Source organism: Cebus imitator, unplaced genomic scaffold (assembly GCF_001604975.1).
Source record: "Cebus imitator isolate Cc_AM_T3 unplaced genomic scaffold, Cebus_imitator-1.0 Scaffold46, whole genome shotgun sequence".
In the NCBI taxonomy this organism is placed as follows: Eukaryota; Metazoa; Chordata; class Mammalia; order Primates; family Cebidae; genus Cebus; species Cebus imitator.
Window position 1 is genome coordinate 5,585,454 of NW_016107361.1, and position 25,082 is coordinate 5,610,535.

The window sequence follows — 25,082 nt, forward strand, 5'->3', positions numbered from 1 at the left end:
CGAGCTGCTAGTGATCAGCCATCTTGGATCTCTCTGAGAATTGTTATCTTCATACCTGACGTGACTACTTTGTGGTTGCTCAGTAATTTTTGAATTGAAACAATTTTCTCCGTAGAGGAAGAAAGACTAAGGCCTCTAACAGAAGAATCAGCCCAAGTACTTCAGATTCTGATGTCCTTCAGGCATATGGATTTGTGAACAGAAGAGAAGGGACATATATTAAAATTAACATATTTGAAACTTGACTATGTTTTGTGCTTTAATTATAGAAATGAATAGGAAAAATAGGAGTGGACATTTATCATTTACTATTGGCCAATTTAAGAAAAAAAAAAACAAAAAAAGAAAAGTTGAGGAAATAGATAAGATAGTGAGATGGAAATTTCTGATGGAATTTCTAACGGAGAATTAGACTAAGAAGAAAATAGTCAAATTATAACTTAGACTTAAAAAAAAATTTAAGAGTATTGGCCGGGCACAGTGGCACAAGCTTGTAACTCCAGCACTTTGGGAGGCCGAGGTGGGTGGATCATGAGGTTAGGAGTTTGAGACCAGCCTGTCCAATATGGTGAAGCCTTGTTTCTACTAAATGATACAAAAATTAGCTGGGCGTGGTGGCACACGCCCATAGTCCCAGCTACTCAGGAGGCTGAGGCAGGAGAATCGCTTGAACCTGGGAGGCGGGGGTTGCAGTGAGCCGAGATCGTGCCACTGCATTACAGCCTGGGTGACAGAGTGAGCCTCCACATCCAAAATAAAAAATAAAAATAAAATAATTAGAGTATTGACTTAATTTAGATACTATGCCAGGTATTTTTCAAAGATTTTAAAATATCTGGAAAATATTCCACATTGTTTCAGTCTTAGTGGCCTGGCAGCTATGTAAAGCAAATAATTGCAGCAATTTGAAATGAGTGCCTTTTGCATATATGAATAAAGTGTGGTGAACTAGGCCAGAAGAATAAGGAAATATATAAAGGATAGGGGAGGCTCCCCAGAGGAGGTGGCATCTCATTTGAATCTTCATGGGTGAGTTAGGAGTTTTGTTGGGAGAAGGGAATATAGTAAGCGTGTTCCAGAGAAAACAAGATGTATAAAAATAGAGAGATCAGAAGGATCACTGCGTGTGTGACAAGTTGGGTGTGTCCAGAACACAGCATAAGCCTGGAGGTCATAGTGAGAGAGGGGTCTAGAGAGGTAAGTAGAAGCCAGAGCATGAAGGGCTATGGATATTATACCAAGAATTTAAAATATTATATGTACATGATGGGAAAGCATTGAATGACTTATGCTAAAAAACAAAATTCGTAACACCTGCATACTATGGACTACAGAGGGAGATCATAAGAAAGACAACCACTCTTCTGGGGAGGTTGCCTTCAGGTACTCAAAAGGGTCCAGCGTTTGACATACTGACACAGGCTTTCCTACAACAAAGCCTCTAACAAAATTAGGCTGTCCCGAATCCCTGGTAATAGCATTGTTTACCTTTATACCAAGAAGGTTGGGAAAGCACCAAAATCTGCATATGGCATGTGCCCAGGCAGACTTTGAGGGGTTCGTGCTATAAGATCTAAAGTTCTTATGAGATTGTCCAAAACAAACAAACATGTCGGCAGGGCCTATGGTGGTTCCATGTGTGCTAAATGTGTTCATGACAGGATCAAGCATGCATTCCTTATTGAGGAGCAGAAAATCGTTGTGAAAGTGTTGAAGGCGCAAGCACAGAGTCAGAAAGCTAAATAAAAAATGAAACTTTTTTGAATATTAAAAATGAAAAGACTTGCAAAAAAGAAAGAAAGAAAGACAACCCACCAGAGAAGGTTGCAAAGCCCCAGGGAAGGAAATAATGACATCTTAAATGTCAGTAGTGAAAACCAAAATGGGAAAAAAAGGATGAACTTAAGTGGTATCAGGGATGTGTTGCAAAAGGTCTTACCCATGTGGAGGCTGAGGGAGATGAGGGACTCTAGAATTTTCTCAAGTTTTTAGATTGAGCACCTGGGTAGATGGGATACTGTAACAGAATTGTGGAAAGCTACAGTACAAACAACTTTTGGATGGAAAAGAATGGACTCAGTGTTGACTGTGTTGAATTTGAAGTTATTTTAGGTCCACCAGGCAGGGATGTCCCTTAGGCAGTTGGATTTGAATCTGAAAATGGAAGTCAGGACTGGAGATAAGGATTTTGGAATCATCTAGGATATAGGTTATAGTGAAAAATCTTATATATGCATGGAGTTTTAAGAAGAGAACCGGCTCAAGTGTTATACTCAGGAAAGCACAAACAGTAGTTTTGAGCAGTGATAATACGTGAAAAAATCCTGAGGTAGAACTATACCATGTCATTAAGGCAGCCCACCTGCCAGCTGTTATGTGGTAATACCAAATAATGGAAACTTCAGCCTCCTGCCATCTCTTTCATTTTCATTCCTTACGGTTCCTAGTATTCTGAAGAAGAAGAATCCTTGAAGGAGTTTTTCCCTGCTGTCTAATGTAGGGCTTCCCAGACTGTGCTTTCTAGAGCATTTCTGGTAATTCTGCAAGATGTTAATAAGCATTTACAAACTCCTATGTCAAAAACTGAAATATGAAACATTTCTTAATTGCAATCCTTCTTAACACCTTTAATAATGTACACCAGGAATTTCTAAGAGGGACTGTAGTTAGTAGCTCCTTCCTGAGTTCCCCCCACCACAAACCACAGACCTCTTTTCTTTAGGGACTACCTATTAATATCTCAATTTATTTTTGGAAAATGCTCATTTTTTGATTGGAGAAATTAATGTTATCTTCATCGTCATTTGGGCTTTCAATATTTGAGGGTCTTTTGTATATGAAAGGTATACTAATAGTTACTGTGTTTTAATTTATAAAGCTGAGTATTTTCATAAGCCTTTAAGCTCAATTTATAAATCTTATTTTATTGATAAATCTAGTAATTTGGGATTATATTTAAAACACTCATTTTCATTTATTCCTTAATTAGTGATCAGTTAGCTTATACATTTGACAGATTAAATTCTCCTAAACATTTCACATCATTTTCAAACTTGATTAATTGCATTCCTTTAGACTTTTCAAACTGTAACCCCCAATATGCTTAATTTTCCCAAGCACACTAAATTGAGAAGGCAGCTTTACAAATCTAATACAAGTCTTCCTGAGCACTTTCACACTGAAAGCCAAATGCATGCCTTAGTCAATCAGTTTTCAAACACTCTGTATAAACTTAGTCAATCAAACTGTCCTTCAGTATTTCAAATTAAAATGTCAAGATTATTGCTAATTGTTTTAAAATCTTTTAAATACAAACCACAAGCCTTAAATATCGATTTCCTAATGTGTCAGATTCTCTTAAATGTTTCACACACTTGAAATAACAAGTGAAATATTCCTAGCCCTAACAAAAGTATGAAAATTACTGTTTTCTCCAATTCCATTTTTTAAAATATATTCTTTCCCTGTTTCTGGTTGAGGGTCACCCACCTGAAAGGCAGAGAATTACCCTCAGCCCCGCTAAAGCTGAGGATAGAGGCTGCTGACCAGATTGGGAATGAAATACCTGGGCGTTAATTCCAGGATGGATCTATCTGAGCTGTGTTTTTTTTGTTTTTTTTTTGCATGATAAGAATTTTTTGTGTACATAAATTTTTTTGAAAACTTTATTACGCATCTGTCGTCCCATTATTCTTTATCTTATTAACCAGTTTTATTATTTTTAATTGCCCAGTTTGAATTAATGATATTCACTACCCTGCCATGGATTGTAGTTAATTTCTTAACTACGTAACTTGATTCTCCACCTGCTTTATATTTTGTTGTTCTTTCTCCTAGAATGCTATTCTTTAATAATTTCACTGATAAAAGGCAAAGAAGCCCTTACTATGCTCCTTATTATAGGCTTTCTTAACTTTAGTGTTTTTCTTGTTTCTGCTTTCTTTTTTGTTTACTATACTCCTTCTATGGCGATTTTGTTCACTGTCACCTTTATTTCAAAATTTTCTTTTCGTCTTTTTTCAGGCCATGACTTATTAAGTAAAATTTCCAAGCCAATGGTTATTTAGCTTAAAAACAAACAAAAACATGGAAGGTGGTCAGCTTGTCATGTTACTTACTTTCGGTGTGATTTTGGACAAGCTCATTTTAATCTCTGAGCCTTGACTGCCTCAGCTTTTAAACCAGATGAATATCTTACCTGTCTGCAGGCAGGAGCCAAATGAGAAAACATCTTGGGGCTTTCTCTTTCCTCTCCGATTGCTCTAATTCTTACTGCTTTACATCTTGCTCAGTTGCTCTTTACTGACATGATCTGTATATGCGGGTCATTTTGTAGAACTACTCAGAGAAATAACTTTTTCAACCTTTAATTAGTTGTAAATATTTAAAAACTGGGAGATTTTACTCTTTTATTTCCTAATGATGGAAAGATGTGAAAATACTGTGTCTGCATTTCTCCTTCTCCCCAGCAGCTTGAGCTGACTTCTGTCTAGCGTCCTGTGCTTTCCAATTTGCCTCAGTGCCTACCGCATCCGTTTTATAATGAATTGAGCCAATGAAGTTTACATAGATACAGTTGGTGTAAAAAATAAGGTCACTTCTAGAATTTAAGGCCCTAAGTTCATGTATATGATATATGAGCTTTTTAAAGAAAAGAAAGTTTTAAATACTATAAATTTTTTGTATCAGCTTCAACCTATATATATACTCAATTCTCATGTAAAAACTAACTTAGGTTTAAAAAAACCAGTGAATAAAGCTCATGCTTCTCCTATTTCTGTTTTCTTTTTTCTTCCAGTGTGAACATTCTGATTTTCTGTTGGGTACTAGGAAGAGGTGGATACTTTTGTTTGCTTAACATGAGGACTTACTGTTCTATCAGGTTATTGCACTTGGACAAATAGATACCTTCCTATATTTCTGAATAATTATTCCTCAGGTTTTTTTCTGATATGTCTTGAATTTGCCCAATTGTCAGGTAATTGATGCAGTCATTTAAAAAATTGCTTGGGGATTATGATCTTGTATACACTTAAAAGAGTGGACACCATATTGAAATTACTACATTTTTTTGGACTGCATTTCTGTGTAGAATTGGAGACACTCTGTTAATATTCCAGATAAGAAATCTGCTACATGTTTGTCATTTACCGTGGTTTTCTCGACTTAGGACATGAAATTCTATCAAGCATCTTGAGAGCAATATTAAAAAATGATGTAGCATCACAAGCCAATGATAAATATGTTCACCGTAAGAATTTAAATGTGGTGAATAGATGCAATAGTGTGATTAGCATTCAGTGGCCTATCTCTAATTTTCTTTACCTGCATTGAAAAGCCAACCAAGCTTGAAACATTTTCAGTGTGCCAAGCATTTGTGTGCTCCACTCAGTATCAGGGTAAATTTTGCCCCTTTGAATGTCTTTCTGATATACATAGTTTGAAAAACAAATGTCCACAAATAAGAATATAAAAGTCACTTAGTATCCTACACCGTCACAAACAAAGAATATGGGGCTACTAGCACACAACAACTTTATTTCTCATTATTGGCTATAAATTATTTTCTTGCCTAATTTGTTTCAGTCAGACATTTAGTGATGTATACCTAATTGTCTTTCATTAACAATCACACTTAATTAATATAAACGATGATTTATGCTTGATGTCATACTGAATTTATAATAATTTGGAAACAAGAGACAACTTATAGAGAATTGAATGGAATAAACTCTGTAAGATACAAAACAAATCAGAAGTACTTTAAGAGTAAGCAAATTGTTATGATGCACAATAAATACATAAACAATTGTGAAGTTCTGGGAATTGGATTTTGTAAAATGTGTACATGTTATATTCATACAACGGTGTATAAATTCTTTGGGAGGGATACTTTCTTTTTTATTTCATTAGAATGATAATGAAAATTAGCTTCATGACCTTCATATACAGCACTGCTGCGTAATACAAATAGTTAACTGCCACAAGTCTATTTCTATAACTGAAAGAGACATACAAAGGATTATGTTGTTTAAAGGACTCGAAATTAATAATTATAAATTTCTTCTACATGTAAAAGTTCTAAAAAATAGAAGAAACTGAAATGGATATTTCTTAACTAATTATGCCTTAAATCTGATGCACATTTTCTTTTGAAAAGCCAATTTTCTGAAGAATAGTTCTACACAGCTTCATTCCTGGCATGACTATTTCAGGTGTAGTGTTCAGGGATTATTTCAAAGCAGACAGATATGTGATATAGAATGATTCTGGGGACAGACTTTCCAGATTAACAAGAAAAGAGAATTTTAAATTAGGTATACCTAAAATTGGATATTTTTTATGTGAGGAGTGCTTAATTCAATGGGGACATTTCTCAGAGAGATTTATTACTTTTTGATGGTGGCTCTGTGACTTTTATGAGAGTCCCTCAGTAGCTGTCCTCCATCAGAGAACATCTCAGAATTACTTTTTTTCTGTCCACTTCCCCGTATTTTTCATTTACTTTACTATATTTGCTCACATTTATTACCCCTATTCATATTTCCTTCCATTCTTGATCCACTGTAAGAAAATTTAAGAAAAAAATTTTCCCAACACATACACATATGTGTATATAAGCTATATATATGTATATGTATGTGTATACATAGTTTGAAAAACAAATGTCCACAACTAAGAATATAAAAGTCACTTAGAATCATACACCGTCACAAACAAGGAATATGGGGCCACTAGCACACAACTTTATTTCATATTATTGGCTATAAAATGATTTTCTTGCCTAATTTGTTTCAATCAGACATTTAGTGTATGTACCTAATTGTCTTTCATTAACCTCACACTCAATAATATAAATGATGATTTATATTTGTATATATGCTATATATATGTGTATGTATGTGTATAGCATATATACACACAATGCAAGCTTAGCATAGCGTCTGTCTCTCTTGCACATTAGATTTAAAGGCTCACTAGCTAAAATGTGTTTAAAAATTGCAGATTATATCCTATCTTTTAATTTAGAAGATAAAGAGATTGAGATCTAGCCAGGTTAGCCACATGCCCATGTGGTCTTCAGACGGAAGCATAGCTCAGATGGGAAGGCATGACTCTGATGCCCTGCCCATACCTTCCCTTCAATACTGCCACATCTGGATGAAGGAGGTCTGGGTGAAAGTAAGAAGTATAAGAAAGACTGGGTGAGGTATTAGCAAACTCTAGATTGTAGTCAACTTGATCACTATATGCTAGGCAATTTTAGGACTATGACTTTCTATAAAAAAGTAAGTGGAGGTAGAATAGATGAAGAACATGTAAATGGAGGTAGAATAGATGAAGAACATTAGAAAGATTAATTAAGAATATGAATGGTGAATTAAGAAAAAGCTTGGGACCAATGAGATGTGACATAATATCAACCCCCACTTTACCCCTATTTTAGAGTAGTATCAGAAGATATCAGAGGAAGTAAAGTTTTATGAAAATACAATATTTGTTAAATTTAGAATATTTTGACCTTGAAGCATGTTAGCATACCATTTCATCTATCGATGTTTGATTGGGATCTTTTTACAACTTTCATTTTGCTCTTGATCATGTTCGTGCATTCCTTCTTCTTAAGAAGTAATATATTTTAATACCTGATTAAATGCTTTGTTCACTAATTCTATCACCTATTTATATGTCTATTTATATTGATTGTTTTTTCTCCTCATTATGGGATATGTTTTTTTTCTGTTTCTTTTCATGCCTGGTTATTTTGACTGGATGACAGACATTATGAATATTTTGTTGTTTGGTATTGATCTAAAATTTTTTAAAAAATATTTCTGGAGGCTGGGTGCAGTGGCTCATGCCTGTAATCCCAGCACTTTGGGAGGCCAAGGCGGGCAGATCATGAGGTCAAGAGATCAAGACCATCCTGGCCAATATGGTAAAACTCCATCTGTACTAAAAATACAAAAATTAGCTGGGCGTGGTGACGTGCGCCTGTAGTCCCAGTTACTTGGGATGCTGAGGCAGGAGAATTGCTTGAACCTGGGAGGCGGAGGTTGCACTCCTCCGGCACTGCACCAGAGATTGGGCCACTGCACTCTAGCCTGGTGCCTGGCGATGGAGCAAGATGCTTCTCAAAAAAAAAAAAGAAAGAAAGAAAAAAAGAAAAGAAAATATTTATGGGTCTTGTTCTGGGAAGAGTGAAGTTGATTGGGCACAGTTTGATCATCTTTGGCTTGCTTGTAAGCCTTTTTGGTAAATCCTGAACAGTGTTTATAGTCAAGGGCTAATTTGGCCACACTAGTGAGGCTTTGCCCTTCTGAGCCCTTGACTCAATGCCCTGTGAATTAGCAGGTCATTTCTATCCAAGATCATTGAGTATCAAGACCTTCATAAGCTCCAGATATGTTCCACTTCTTCCTTAATGATGGTTCTTTCTCTGGAGTCAGTAGTTTTCTTTTATATATGACCAGGCAAGTGTTCAACCAAAGATTCAGTTGGACTGTGCCTGTCTCCAGAGCTTGCTCACTCGCCCTTTCTGTGCAGCTCCCTCCATTCTGGTACTCTTCCCAGGAGATTCTGGCCAACTTGGTGTCCTAGAGCCCTAAACTCTGTCTTCTGAACCAAGCAAGACTGTTGGGCTCTGTTTGGAATCTTCTTCCCCATGCCACATCTGGAAACTCTTTCCAGGCAGTGAACATTTTACTTATGCATATTGCTGTCCTCATTTGTCTCCCTTCTCTCAGATATTATTGTGCAGCATTACCCCTTATTCAATGTGTGTCAACAAGTTTATGATACACAGTGCTAACGTGATCTATATACTGGGTTCTCTGAACACTGCTTGAACTGCTGTAAGCTCAAAGGCAGAGCCTTATCAATTTATTTGCAAACATTTATTGAGAGTTCATTACATAATAGGATTTTCTTAATTATTGGAAATACAGAGATGAATAAAGTGTGGTCCCATAGCCTTGATGAGAAATCTAGCATGTACAGTTTTTTTTACACTGACTGAGATTAAAAGATTATTATAATTGGAGATTATCCTGAGAGATCAGAAGGTCTTTGAAACTTTGTGTTTGCAGTATGTAGCATATAACTAGATCCTGTATACAGCATTCAATAAATACTAAATGATGAAGGATAGTGCAGCTAATTTATAGGCATATTCTGCTAAGAAATGCTTACAGCTTTTTTTCTTAGTTCCCAAGAAAAGATAGCTTAAATCAATAAGAATATGATGATGTATGTTTTAGAGAGAAAAAAATCTAACTTATTTTAATTTGGACTATCATGAATATTATTTATTGACAATTCCAAAAAACTTTAAATGTCACATTGGTATCTAAGTTATATAGTCTTGTTTTGCTTCTAATTGTCATATCAAACAATTGAAAAGTACCAATCCTATCAAACCTTCATTTGTAACTGCTGCTTTCCCTTTCTTCTTTTTTTATTCTTTTGCTTATTTCTGTTCATGTTTTGAAAAGCAGGGTCTGCAGATAGTTATTTATATGTATGAATTCACTGGTTCATTCTAGTGCGAAATAGGTCATTCTGGAACAGTGAGAAATGTGATTGCTGAATTTCAAGCAGTTTTTGCTGCTCAGCTGGATCTGTAGAAAAAGGAAAGGGGTCAGGCCAGCACTTGTTGAAGATTTCTTGTTGCCATTGTCCTAGTGAAAGAGACTTGATGCTGGTGAATGTGAAGTATTCAATATATTAGGGAGTAGGAAAGGGAGGCTTAGTACCAAGTTTAATAATTATTACAATATTTTATTTTAACTGCTCTTTAGATGGTTAATACAAAAAACACCAAAAATGCCATCCTAATAAAGATGTGTAGGGCTCTTTCTCCTTAAAAAAAACTAGGTCCAGCAAATAATAGCACTGTGAAAATTTTGAGGCACAAATTCGCCTGTTTTTTTGTTTGTTTGTTTGTTTGGTTTTTTTTGCATGCCAATGTACTGAAAAAGAAAGAAAACTGCAGTAGGATTGGCAGGTTATGATTCTCGTAAAAAATTAAAAAAAGTTAAACAAGAAAATAAAGAATGCTTTGAAAAAATTATACATTACTCAATATTTTAAAATGAAAATCATTTAATCTTGCGCCTTCTTTTCCTGTGTGGAAATTAGGGTTGTAAATAGGAAACTACTTTCAAATGGTAAACTGTTTACAAACTTGACAAAAAGAGCCATTAATTAAAATCTAATTCCCACATTCAAGTGGCAATTTTGTATATGAATACAGCCATTAATTCATAGGTTTCTTTTTCTTTTTTGTATGACATAGTTGTAATTTACTGCAATTATTTCCATTAATATCTAGTTAAGAAATTTTAGAAATTCTATATTTAGAAAATGTACTTTAGTCTATTTCAGTTGTTAATATAAATAAATAGGCTGCATTACTGAAGAATTTCTTTCAAATTAAACTTGAAGAGAGAATCTTATAAGAGATTAATTCAAAATTATGCTCAGGTTCTGCTTGGGTATTCTTGAATCCAGTGGTTTTTCTCATATTTGTTTTAAAGCAAGTGAGTGAGAATGAGTACTGACAGAACAGTGAGAGCTTTGCTTGGCTGGCCATGGAGCAGGTGTAAGCTACGGGCACACCCTTTCCATTTAGGAGCTGTGTGGTACTGACAGACTATGATCTTAATCACTTATTGACCTGTAAGCTAGAAGAGAATGAAGGTGTCTGACTCAGTCATATGGCAGACTTTTAAATGGAAATCTTCATTATAAAGAAAGGGAATTCTTTCTCTGATTTTAACAGAATGGGAGTGTTCTCTCCCTCATCCCCATGACCCTACCTTCTGTGGACTGATTGAATTTGTTTGGAAACGGATTCAGATAAAATGTAGTATTGTGATTAAAGCTATCTCCGAACATTTTAATCATGTGTTGCTCTTGTATTTATATACATTGTTTACATTGAGCTAATGCAATAACGTAATTAAAGATTCCCCTAGGACTGCATAGAAATCTGGGAGTGGGGCACTAACCGGTATTCCATTGTGTGGGGGAAGGAAATTTCTCTTCTTATCCTTTACTAGGTTTATGGCCAAGACCCCTATAAGAAGGCAGATTATCAAGAAAAAAAATACAAATTTATTTAAATATAAGTTTTAGGTGACATAGGGGCCTTCATAAGGAAATTAAAACTTAAAGAAACAAGTAAACCTGTATATTTTTATGCTAGGTTTGATGAAAAAGTCAGTCAATACAGAGAAGTATGATTAGACAAAAGGATTATGAACTAATGGTAATAAACTGTGAAGACTTAGCAAGTCTTGTTTGTTGAGATTCTCTTCTGTGTCCCTGTATCATCAGAGATGAGGATGTTCCTTTCTTGTGGATATAGAATGGACACCTCTCACATGAAGGTCTTATGACCTGCTTCAGGGGAAGGTTAGAAAAAGGATGTGGGGAAGGTGAGAGTGATCTTCCTCCTTCTGCTGTTTTCTCAAATGCCAAGGTATCATATTTTGGGGTAGTGTGTCCTGACCCTCCTCAATCCTTTCCATTACTCTTTGTTCTGCCTTTTGTAAACCTCAGGTATTTCCCTTATTGTTCTCCCTTTTTACTTTCCCAATAGATCTTTGCAAGTGTGTCTTTTGGCCCACGGGGGAACCAGATATAATGGGGGTGCTTTTCCTAACTTGCCTTATTTTAAGTAAGGACACAGATCTAGGATTTCTAAGGAGTGTCCTACTTAGTGCTGAAAAAATTGAGAGGATTATCAATCAGTGTTTTTTACAGTAGAAAACTAAAGGAAACATTTAGAAATCTTTAGTAATAGTTACCCATGTCTTTATTTAAATGTATAGATCTATCCTAACATGATTATTCTTAGACATAACAACTTCATTCATTCATGAATCTATCAAACCTCTAAACATGCTAGATGTGCAGCCCTAAGTGCCCAAAATTGACTCCTATATCTAAAGAGCTTATAATACTTCACAGTTTTCTAAACACTTTCATTGAGATTCATCTACATATTTAACAAATACTTGTTGATCTCCCTATTTTTAGCACTGGAGTTACAGCAGTGAATAAAATAAAACTCCACTGCCTTTGTGAAGTTATATTCCAGCAGGAAAAATGATAATAGACAAGTAGAAATATTCTTTACCTCACACAGTGCTAAGAAAAGTGTAAGAGATTAAATGGATGTAGAGGGTGGGGTGTGCATTTGCAGTTTGAACTACAGCTCATGGAGGAGCTGGCGCTGGAGCAGAAACTTGAGTAAAGTCAAGGAGTAAACCACCTGGATAAAAGAGTAAATAATAACTAAAAAGTTCTTGAAACAGAAACACATTGGTGTGTTTGAGAAACCAAAAGAAGGGCAGTATAGCCAGACCAAATCAGAGAAAGAGGGAAAGGTAGCAAATAAGGTTGGGGTGCTAGCCAAAGGGCAGATTATGTTGGGCCTAATAGGTCATGCAAAGGGGTCTGAATTTTATTCTAGGTGCAATGGAAAGCCATTGGAATTTTGAACAGGAGAATGACAGGCTCTCAGTATTGGTTCAAAAGAATCATGCTGGCTAGTGGGTTGTGAGGAGATAGTACTGGGGAAAGGATGGGAAGCAGATAAATCAGGAGGCATGTTACAGTAGCTTAAGTGAGATATGATAGCGGTGTCCACTTGGGTAATAGGAATGAAGATTATGGGAAGTAGTCAGCTTTTATATATATTTTGAGGATAGAGCCAATAGCATTTGCTGCTGATTTGGATGTAGGAACTCAAGAGAGGAGTTAAGATGACCCCCCTATGCTATTGCTCCAAACTGCAGTTTAGGAATGGAGGTTCCAATGTAAGAAGCACTTTTCCAAAGCTAGTTCTGTTTTAGAACTTGGATTAGCACTGAAACAAACTTAAAGTTTTTCTTGTTGTTTTTTTTTTTTCTTTTCTTTTCTTGCTTTTTTTCTTCTGTTCCGAAAACTAAGATCATTCTGGATTTAAGCAAGGAGGCGATATTCTGGATATCTGCACTCTAAATATAACAAACACCCTTATCACCATAAGGGTCACACACAGTTTCATTGTGGGTTTTTTTTGTTTGTTTTGTTTTGTTTTTCTGAAAGCACACACTCAAGATCCTAAAAAAAAATCTTTAAGATTGTTTCATCCCTTCCATTCCATGTCTCCTTTCCTTAGTAGGACAGTAATGAATGATCGACAGCCACGTGTGCTTTTAGAAGGAGAAAGGAATACTTAAAGAAGGGCTCTTATGAAGCAGAAACAGAACAGGAAAGAGAGAATACATTGGGAATTAAAGTACCTTTCATTTATTTGTATATATTATTCTGTATCCAACTCCTTTTCTTGTACCTTGTCAACCTGGATGTCCACATAAGTTAAGGCTGATCTTAGTCCAAGCTGGAAATAAAGCTGGGGACTACAGATAATTTTTGTTTTCATTATTAAGAAATTATCTAACTTACAGACATTGCTTATGTTGTATTACATACGTGACACTTATCAAAGTGCTTATATATTCTCACTTATATAACTCATTTAATACTCACCGAAGTGTGCAAGGAAGTTAATACTTCAGATTTCCCTACTTTAAGATGAGGAAACTGACCCCAGAGAGGTCAAGTGACTTGCCTTGGGTTTGTAGAGCTCTAATGGAGTAGCAGGGCTAGGATTACTGTCTTTCTCATGAGAAGTAAGATATGTGTTGAATCCAGTGAAAAGGGAGAACATTATTTACCTATCATAATCAGCAGATTCTGAAGTTTTAGATAAATGAAGAGGAATATAGGATTAGAAAAAAATGTTCCTTGGGATATAATTAATTCAGTTTCATCAAAAGCAGAATCAAAGCGTGTGTGTGTGTGTGTGTGTGTGTGTGTGTGTGTGTGTGTTTAGCAGATATCCATTGGAAGGATACAAGGCAGATGAGCACAATGATGGAGTGAGATGCACTCATATTAGTCAACCCTTAGGAAATCCCTCGGGAAATGGGTATACATCCTGAGTCTGTTAAAGTGTCATGGGATCCTTGGGGTGTTGCTTTGCCAGCCAGAAACCTCTGTAACTGGTGGCACCTTTGCCTGAGTTTTGCTCTAGTCCTGCTAGGCTTGTTATACCCACTTGGCCTGGCAGGCCGTGCTTGGCTTGCCCTTGTGGCCCAGATCCCCCACTCACCAAAGGCAAGCCAGGTGCGTGGCGGGTGGTGTGTGAGCGAGCAAGTGCAGGGTCCAGCCACTGCACACAGCCACGCATGCCAGCTGCGGCAGGGTGGGCAGCTCTGGGCACCAGCATGGGTACTGGCTCCCTGTGAGTCTGCGGCTAGACCAGGAGTACGGCAAGTGGCTTCCACTGTGGGCACTGGAAAATGTGGTGGTGCCTTGAAGCTTGTAGATACCAGGAACCACGGAGCCCCAAAGAGTGGGTCACAGCCCTGGCTTGGGGAGCTCCTAGGTCTGGGCTTCCGAAAGGGCCACAGTTCTTCTCTCCCTCTCGTCTCCTGCAACGTGGCAAGTGGGGTCGGGGGCCATGTTTCATACCTGTTTTTGTTACAGCTCTTTTAGTCCCACCATTTGGTGGGTCCCAATTTCTTGTCCTGTGTCCAGGAAGAATGAGGTATACAAACAACAGGAGGGTGTGCACGGCAACGAGGTGCTTTATTGAACCATAGTATAGCTCTCAGGAGACCAAAAGTGGGTACATCCTTTCTACAGGCAGGTTACCCTGATGAGTGCAGCTCTCAGCAGAGAGGAGACCTGGACTGGGTAGCTCCCATCTGCAGGAAGGTTGTTCTGTTGTTTCTGCATCCCTCAGTTGAGAGGTGACCCTGTGGTAGCTCCTATCCACAGGCAGGTCATCTGCCTTCTGCCCGAGTCTGGCTGAGTCTGGGGGGTTTTATGGGCTTCAGAGGGGAGGAAGTTTGTGCTGACTGGTCCATGGGCGGCCATGGACAGCCACAGTTGGCAGGAAAAAGCACTGTAAGTTCTCACTCTGGTCTGCAGAACTGGCAGCCTGGCCCCCAGGCTTCACATCATCCCTGGCCTGGGCTTCACCCCGGATTTGCCCCTTTCTGCCTAGGAGCCTGTCTGCCTCCTGCCACCATCAACCTGCCATCCACAGTACCCAGGTTGTTCGTGCTGAGGGGTGCCAGCAGGCTTGTGCTGAGCTGCTCTCAGACCCCCATTGATCTCCCTCCAATGGTTGTCAGTGCATCACAAATTCCAGAGACCTCTGTGGCAGGGGTCTAGTGTGTCAGTGCTGCCCCCAATATGTGTACACCTGGCTGGGTCACAGCAGCCCCAGGCTCGGCCTCAACTTTGCTTCAAAATCAGCATGGGTGTCAGGAGTGGGGAGATGCCAGGCAGCAGGAGCAGGTGCTTCTGAGCCTGTGGGGCAGGGGGCCTGCCGGGCCCCAGGAGCACAGCAATGCTTGAGTCCATAGCTACGGCTGGGCATTGGTAGCTGCACCTGAGAGGGCAGGGCTCCCTCCCCTCCAACTCAGAAAAGGGTGTGGCTCCTGGCTTTTCTAAGCTCCCACCACCTCTGTGGAGCAAGTGGCCCTGGCCATGCTTCCCGCACTGCAGTCAGCATCTTGGCAGCCACTGCTCTAGACAGGCCGCAGCTGCCATCAAAAACAGTACCTGTGGCTTGCCAAAGTTGTGTTTATGTATGTGTCATCTGTTCCTTTAAAAATACCTTTTGCCGGCTGGGTATAATGACTCTCGCCTGGATCCACCCATCCCCGGGGAGGCCGAGATGGGTGGATCACCTGAGGTTAGGAGTTTGACACCAGCCTGGCCAACGTGGTGAAACCCCGTCTCTACAAAAATAAAAAAATAAAAAAAATTAACCAGGCGTGGTGGCAGGTGCCTGTTATCCCAGCTACTTGGGAGTCTGAGACAGGAGAATCACTGGAACCTGAGAGGCGGAGGTTGCAGTGAGCCAAGATCGCACCATTGCACTCCAGCCTGGGCAACAAGAGCAAAACTGGGTCTCAAAAAAAAAAAAAACAATAAAAAAAACCTTTTGCCTTGTTTCTCACCACATATTCTATTCAACTTACGTATTTTATTAAGGCAGTTTAGAATCTGTAATTCACCTTCTTATATTTCATGTTTTTATTTAAACAGCTTTTGTAATGAAAAGAATGAGATTTCTCTTAAAAGAATCTAGCAAAATGAAATTGTCCAGCCTCAAAGGACAGTGAATTATAAATTAATGACTGATCATGTAGACACTTTGCTTAACAGTTAAAAAGCATTTATGTCTTTATTTCATCTAATTAACAGAAACACCAAAATAATATACTTTTCATAGTTGTATTTAAAATTCAGAGGTTTTCACTTTGGGAGACCAAGGGCAGGCATTGGAGACCAGCCTGTGCAACATGGTGAAACCCCGTCTACTAAAAATACAAAAATTAGCCAAGCATGGTGGTGCATGCCTGTAATCCCAGCTACTCAGGAGGCTGAAGCAGGAGAATTGCTGGAACCTGGGAGCTGGAGGTTACAGTGAGCTGAGATCTTACCATGCACTCCAGCCTGGGTGACAGAGTGAGACTCTGTCTCAAAAAAATGAACAAATAAAATAAAATTCAGAGGTTTTTAAGGAGGAAATTTTACATAATTGATTCTTATAATATTTTCCATTTTCAAATTTTATGAGCATTTCCTTTAATTTTTTTCACCTCTTTAAAAAGTGACAACTTTATTGAGATATAATTACATACCACAAAATTCACCCACTTAAGGTATACTATTCAGTGGCTTTAGTATTTTCACAGTGGTTTAATCTATTCATATTTAGCATATTCACAATTTAGTATATTCAGTATTGCTACTATCTAATTTCAGTAAATTTTCATCAGTCCAAAAAGAAATCCTGTAACCCATAGCATCACTTTTTGTTATTCCTTTTCCTTAGCCCTTGGCAACTATCAGTCTACTTTTTGTCTCTTAGGATTTGCCTATTCTGGATATTTCATATAAATGGAATACTGTAATATAATATGCACCCTTTTATGTCTGTTTTTTTTTTTTCAGGTAATACAATGTTTTCAGTGTTATTTCATGTTGTAGCATGTGTTCACTTCCAAACTTCATTTCTTTTTATTTACAAATAATATTCCATTGTACTGATAGACCACGTGTCTGTTCATTAGTTGATAGACATTTAGGTTGTTTCTACTTTTTTCCTATTATGAATATTTGTATACAAGTTTTTGTGTGCACATATATTTCCATTTCTCTTGGATATATACCTTCATGTAGAGTGGCTGGGACATATGGTAACTTTACATTTCATATTTTGAGGAACTCCCAGACTCCTTTTCAAAGTGGTTGTACCATTTTATAATCCCACTAGCAGCATGTAAGAGTTCTAATTTTGGCCAGGCACGGTGGCTCATGCCTATAATCCCAGCACTTTGGGAGGCTGAGGCAGGCGGATCACCTGAGGCCAGGAGTTCTAGACCAGCCTGACCAACATGGTGAAACCAGTCTCTACTAAAACTTCAAAAACTTAGCTGGGCATGGTGTTGGGTGCCTGTAATCCCAGCTACTCTGGAGGCTGAGGCAGGAGAATTGCTTGAACCCGGGAGGCGGAGGTTGCAGTGTGCCGAGATTGTACCATTGCATTCCAGCCTGGGCAATAAGAGCAAAACTCTGTCTCAAAAAAAAAAAAAAGTTCTAATTTCTACACATTCTTGCCATCACTTGTTATTGTCTGTCTTTTCAATTTTATTTTTGTTTATTTTCTTATTTAGAAGAACTGAAAACCTGTCCTGCTTGCTTGTTCTATATGCTCAGTTTTTCCCTGTTTTAGACTGGTGGAGATGGTACCTATGGTATAGTAGAAAGAGCTCGAAACTTAGAAGATTTGGCATGAGTCCCAGTTTAGCACTTACTGCTCAAATGACCTTGAGTAAATCATTCAGTTCACTTTCGTGAGCTTCAGTTTCTCCCTGTTTAAAATAGGATTAACTCTTGCTTTCCAGCGATGATCCAGTAAAGCAATATGTAAAATATATTCAAGGATCAGATTCTTCTTCTTGTTCCTTTTCAGTCACCCTCCCTTTTACTCTCTCTTTGATGCATATTTCTTAATAAATAAGGAGAGATATTAAGTAATTTTGTTTTAATGGCCTTTCCCTAATAGGATATAAACCCTAAACAAGCTTTAAAGTTCCTTTCTGTCTTTGTAATTGTTAGTTAACATTAGAAATAGTCGTATCAGCAGAAAAGTTGAAATCAAAGTTTGTCTCCTGCACTATTCAATTTGGGAAGAATTTTATAATTTGTCTAGGATAATAAATGAAGTAGATAATCTACATATATAGATAATGAAGAGATGAATGCAGCTCTTTTTTTCTAGTACTTAAATTGTTTTCCTACATTTTTCTTATTTATTCTTATAACTTAATTATGTATACAAAGAAAGCTGTGTTTTCTCCTTTACCTTCTTTTCAGGTAAAGGCAACTTTGAGAACATATGCAAGGCCTAATGGCTTAAAAACAGCATGTGGCCTTAGTCTTCACTGGTTTACAACTGCCAGACTTTTCTACTACAGTTCTGCCTGAATCACCTTCTGAAGCCAAATCAACACAATTATGATCTTTCACAAGTGCTATCAACTTTCTTTTCATTGTGTTTTGCCCTCTCTGCCACTGGCCTGGCCCATCATTCCTGTCCAGCCCCCAAGGTCCACTTCTATTGCACCTTCTCCAAGAAGTCTTCTCTTCTCTTTCTTCATTCATTAGAATGCTTTTTATTTACTGATTTTTTGTTACAAAAAGCTATTCATACATTTAAAAAAATCAGAATTGTGTACTCTCCAAAGTACTCTATGTGTATCCTTAAAGTCATTTTAAATATATATCCAAATACATTTTTGACACAAATGAGACTATCCCGTGTATGTTGTTATGCACTTGCTTTGTCACAAAACCATGGGTCATCTATTGCAATCACTGAATGAATCTCTTACTTTGTATTTCTGTTTTTATTTAATGTTTTTATTAGTGTATAGCCTTACTCTTCCAATTAAAATAGACACATCTTGGAGGACAGAGATTATATCTTAAGCTCTTAGACTTTTGTTCTTCTCCATCAGGAACACACAGAAGTCTGCCCTGCAAGAGACATTCAATAAGTATCATTGGTTAAATTGGACATTTTGAGCCTATACTTAGTGTGATCTTTTGTAAATTCAAGAGAAATCTTAGAGGATTGACTTCTTTATTTTCACTATCGGTAATTTTTCTAATTAAAATAACATTTAGAAGTACAGTTGCATGTAAGATTAATATTTGGTTTGCAGAAAGAATAAAGATGATGTTGGAAATTTGAGAAGGCCCAGCATAAGGCATACTGTTTGGAACAATTTGTTTTATAAAATGAGGGAAAAGGATAGCAGGTAGAGGGGGATGAAAATGGTAAATCAACAAAAAGTAAAACAGTGATTTGGTTGGGGATTGAAAGAAAGGGTGATGGCAGGGAAATGTTTTGAGAATTCAAATACATGTAGTCAATACAAAAACTGTGGAAGAGACCTGTTATTCTTTTAACTGTAATAAACGCCCTACTGGCTTCCCAAAATACCTATTCCATCAAGGAAAAAGATAAGCTTTGTGTGTAAATGAAAGAGAGTATCTTTCCTTTGTCTTGAAACAGTTGAAAAATAAAAAGTTTTACTGCAAGAGTATGAGATTGCCTGATAAATACATGATATAAAAGCTCAAAATTAATCTTTTGACATACATTTGTTTTCTTTTGAATCACGCAAAGACTAATGTTATATTTTTTTTTCCTAAATTTGATTAATAGTATTTTATACTAAAGGTTCACAATGAAGATAGCAATGATAGAATCTGGTGACCAAAAGATCATTTTTAACAGTAGTAAATAATGTATTGTTTTTGAAACAGGCAATGGCCCGATTTTGTGCATTTTCTAATGAATGCTATTTGAATTTTAAAGTTCTTCATGCCGCTGGAAAGCAGAATGGCTGCTGCTTAAAACCATAAGCTACAGGAAGTTTCCTGAACTTTTAGAAATTGAATTACTGAATACAGGTTACCTTTTGCATAATTGTATAAAGCTGATGAAATGGGTCTCTTTGCTCTGATTGCTTTCCAAATTCTACCCAAGTGAATTCACAGCTGATGGTTTTAAGCAGAGCAAAGACAGATTAACTGGCTCACATAAAATAAAACCTTTAGAGACAGAAAAATTAAATAGTCCTACAGCTTCAGAAGATGTTATACATATTTTCAAAATACCTAGTAATTCTTATGGCAAGTACCATCTCTCCATCTGATTAACTTCATTGTGGTGTTTATAACATATTTTACCTGGTGCTATTAGTTGATATTACATCTTTTATTTAGTTTCTCAACTTTGCTTTACAGTGTTTAGAATAATAAATGTCACTGGCAAAAAAAAAAATACCATGAGAAAATTGCTTTGTCTTAAGATTTCTTTATTCTATTAAAGGTATTATTTATATATTAATTCTGCCAGGAATGCTTTAGATGGTTAAACATTAGTGACACACATGGAGACATTATTCCTGACTGTGTGTTTGCAGAAGTATCTTTTCATGAAGGTTTTTTTGTCTTGCCTTGTTTTTTTTTGTTGTTGTTGTTCTTTTTTTGGTACTGTGTATCTACACACACCATTGTGCAATGATGGACTTAAATGAAAGCAAAACAAAAGAGAAGCCAAAAGTAACACAGTTTCTGTGGTCTGGAGCCCTTCTGACCAACAGAGTGGCCTGAGCTAAAATGGAGATACCCCACCCCACAAATGCACCCACTTCAAATTCAAAGGAGTAAGTAATGTAGATATTATTTTCGTTTAATAGATAAGGAATCAGTATCTTACAAAGATTTAAGCCATTTGCCGAGATCTCAGTTAGTGGTGAAATCAGGATTAAAATTCAGGTCTGTCAGATTGGAAGATTGGTTTGGTTACCTTAGTGCTAAAACTTTTGATAGACATAAAGTCATTTTTAGTGAAAGAAAATTAAAATTTGTAATAACTTATATTCTTAACTTGAGACTGAAAACTGATACAGAAGTAAAAAATTCAGCATTTAAAAATAGTGCTAAGTCACTTCAGAGTTTTTGTTTTGGTACCAGGATCTTTTATGCCCTCTGTATCTCTTCAGATTCTGACTCCGTGAATGTCCCTCTTTGGACACAGAAACACTTTAATGAACATCTGTCTCTCAAGGCTGTATTTAATCCTTCTTCCTTGGGGCAGAGTACAAGCTGCCGAAATGAATTCAACTCATCTCACTTCGGCCCCAGCCACTTAAATTCCCTGTTGCACCAATTGCCCTAGTCCTGGAGTGCAGCTGCCCTGAGAACTCATGAACCCATTCACACAGGTCTCTGTCAAATGTGCCACTTTCTCAAGCAGTTTTTAGCTTCTGTGATGTCTACTTTGAACTTTTTGCAAAGTATATCCTTAGCATTTCTTCCAGACTTAAGTGGCATGCCCTGTATAGTCAATTTTTAGCAGGTTTGAAACATTTTTTTTCGTTAAAATAAAAGCCACAGATTAGTGTAGGTGGTAATTAAAAGTTAGTACTTTTTGTCCAATACTTTTCCCTGCCCATGCACTATTGAAAAGCGTGGGAGAAGATTGTTGGGAAATTACTATCACAAAGTATATTTTAAAATGGCTAATTATAAACATTTTCTCCTCTTTTTGTATCACTTAGTGTTGAAATAAGGCAGAGAGGTAACTCAATTTAGTTCAAAAGCCATTTTCTAAATGAGAGGAATTAGCTGAGAACTGGTACATTAATAGACACTGCCAGTGGCTGTATTCTGCATACAAAACACTTGTTCATGTTTTCCTTGACCTCCTTTGATTGTGCCCAGCACTAAGTTTATACTGAATGGGCTCAGTCTGGTCTTTGGCAAGCATCAGGGAGTAATGAATAGTGGAACATCGAAAGGCTTAAATGTCCTGGCACAGGCCCTGTGTCAGTATGATGAGCTAACCACAGCATTGTTCAATGAGAAGGCCCTGTGTTCCTTTGGAAATAAAATCTTGGCTTGTGGACAGAGGTCTATGTACACACATTGAATTTCTCTGTCTTCCAGCTATGCTATTCCATTCATAATTAAACTTTGAAAGCAAAGTTCTGAAGAGGTTCTTCAATGAGCCTCTCCTCTGAGTATGCCCAGAAACAAGTGGCTGATGTAAAAATGGCATAGCCCTACTCTTATTTGGGAGCTCTCTGAAATTTAAGTCCAAAGACTTGAAGAACAAACTCTTTAAGCTGGAGAGCAGTGTAGACATTCACTGTTTTTCCCCCAAAAGGTCTTCCCTCTGAAAGCTATGGTAATCACAGATTTTTGCTGCAGAATTTCTGATATTCTGATCTTTTATGTTTACAGCTCCATCTGTATTTGTAGTGAAATATCTAAATTTGTCTCAGTACATCTCAATTCCAAGAATGAATTGATCTTCTTATGAGCAGTTTCCCCTTGAAAACAAAGAAAGGAAGGAAAACTAGGCTCTAGAGATGATTAAAGCTATGACGTTATAACTTGCCTTTTCTTTCTAATTTTTATTCTTAAAAATAGAACAAACATTTTATAGTCAACGTCTGCCAGAAAGTACCTAAAGAAGCCAGGAATATTTGGGTAATAGAAACGTATGCTGTTGATATTGTAAATTATCAAGAAGAGTCTCCTAGGAGTCCTTCTAAAGCATATTTTAATTTTGTGTTATAAAACCAGCCACCTGGTAGGGTATAAACAGTTAAATAAAACCATCAATTATGCAAGTATTTTAAATCTGAAGATGTTTTAGAACTACTTATAGAAATACTTACATAATAACAACATAATTTCTGGGATTTGCTTAAAGACAGTTTGATGTCAGGATGAGTAGGTCAGCATACAAAGGGAATAAGATTAGCCATGAATTCATTGTTGACCTGGGTGATGCATGCGTGCAAATTCTTATACTATTCCCTCTGCTTTTTAGATGTTGGAAATTTTTCATAATTAAAAGTTAAAAACTTTTTTTAGATGGTTCAGAATGATGGTTTCATAGAATGAAATGTTTTCTTGCTAAAGTAACACGGTGCAAAGATCTAAACTCTTCATAATCTTTAAAAATGTGTATGCTATGCAAATAATACAATTGTAAAGAATCTATTTTTACTTCAGTGATTGCATTTAGAATGCTAGCTGTGAATATGGTTATAAAAACCATAGTATAAATAGTTTGATTCCTGAAATGCTTAGGTCATTGAGATAATTGGAATAGTTTAATTAGTTTCGAATATAGGTTATTCGCAGGTAAACAATACTAAAAACATTACTATTTTGGAATACATAGCAGCAAACCCATACTAGACAATCTAATTTCTGTGAGATGATCCAGAAAATGGTTGTATTCTTATGGTTACGATTTTTCATACCATTGTGGTGTTGGAAACATTTTGATTAATAAAGTATCAGTTAAGAGAATGAAAGATGATGAAGGAGTTAAGAATATGACATCCTCAGACTTGCCATTCTAGCATATTAACTATTTTGAGGTAAAGACACTTGATAAACAGCAGGGGTAAGAAGGTCACTCTGACCTTCCTTCTGTTTCTTAAAAGCAGGGGGTGAAATTTCCATGTGAAAGATGTCCTCCCTCCCTATACCAGAAGGAAAGTATCATTCATATCTAGGATGGTAAGTTGAGGCCAAGGAAAATCTGTACAAACAAACATGAAACTTCATCTCCCTAGTCCCTTCTCTACCCAAAAGGCTGTAGCCCAAGCCTCTTTGCCTTGTCACATTTCCACAGTTTACTGCTTTTTGTCTAAATTTGTCTAATCTTTTGTCTATAAATCAGTATCTAAATGCTCAACTTTTAACTGCATCTTTGGGTCTTCATTTCCCTATGAGATCTCCTGTGCCATGTAAAACTTATATTAAATTAATTTGTTTGCTTTTCTCTTGTTGATCTGTCTTTGTTCAGTTTAATTCTCAGGTCTAGCCTAAACAAACTAAGAGGACAGAGGCAAAATACTGACCCCCTACAATGTTCTGTGTACCCAAAGTAACAGATAAATATAAATATATATCTACTTATATAATAAGCTGTTTTATACTTTATTTTTCATTGGCTTAGTTCAACCATTATTGATCAACTATATTAAAGTTCAGGTTTTTAAAAAAATGTAGTTATAGTATTGCTTAGTTGGAGGGTGGGCATATCTTGGTGGATTCCCATTAGGAAAGCTTTACTCTAATGAGGCTATTCATGTTGGTATTCCAGGAAATGGAAATATCAAGTAGTTGCTGGTAACTCTGAGTAAGCAGGATGAGTCTTTAATGACTCTGCTCTTATCTATTGCTACTCTCAGTATTTTGTCGAACATAGCAATTCAGAGCCTAAGTAACTGATCATATATTCTCTGAAGAATGCCACAACTTAGCCGTTAAGTTATTAGTGATGATAAACATGATATAAACATGTAAACATGTTATATTCATGTTTACAATCATTTACTTCCGCAACAGGAAAAAAATTATATTGTTTTGTTCAGCTTCCATTCCATTTGAGAAATATTTTTTTAAATACTGGTTTTTGTGGCAGGTTGACCCAACAAGTTGATAGGAGGTGAATCAAAGCCTTTATTTATTTATTTTTAGATGAGGTCTCACTCTGTGGCTCAGGCTGGAGTACAGTGGCATGATCATGGCTCACTGCAGCTTTGACCACCTGAGTTCAAGCTACCCTTCATTAAGAAATCAAATCCTTCATTAAGAAAAAACTTACCCTATGATTCATAGACTGTGCAGATAGACATGAAAGTCATATTTGCAGTATGTGATAGCCCAGATTAGATTTTTGTTTTTTTCAGAATACTATCATCAGATATTTATTGAAGTTTTGCTGAAGTCTCTGTGTTTTCATCCATCTGATCATACAGTTGTCCATTTGTTCATTCAATATTCATTTAGTGGGTACTGTGAGCTTCTTCTAGGAGATGTAGTAGTGAATAATAGACAAGTTTTCTGCTGTCATGGAGCTTATGTTTTAGGGATTATGGACAGATAAATAAGAAACC

General features: G+C 36.8%; 1 protein-coding gene and 1 pseudogene across 5 annotated transcripts in view; both read left to right on the top strand.

Moving 5' to 3' along the window:
* LOC108303353 overlaps nt 1–1,765 on the top strand; it is a 56,835-nt pseudogene extending 55,070 nt beyond the window's left edge. The window contains exon 3 of the transcript XR_005199981.1: nt 1,384–1,765. The product of XR_005199981.1 is annotated as a 60S ribosomal protein L34-like (transcript). The remainder of the gene's footprint in view (nt 1–1,383) is intronic.
* Nucleotides 1–25,082, top strand: part of FBXL17 (F-box and leucine rich repeat protein 17) — a 536,693-nt gene that overhangs the window by 258,968 nt on the left and 252,643 nt on the right. The window lies entirely within an intron of this gene.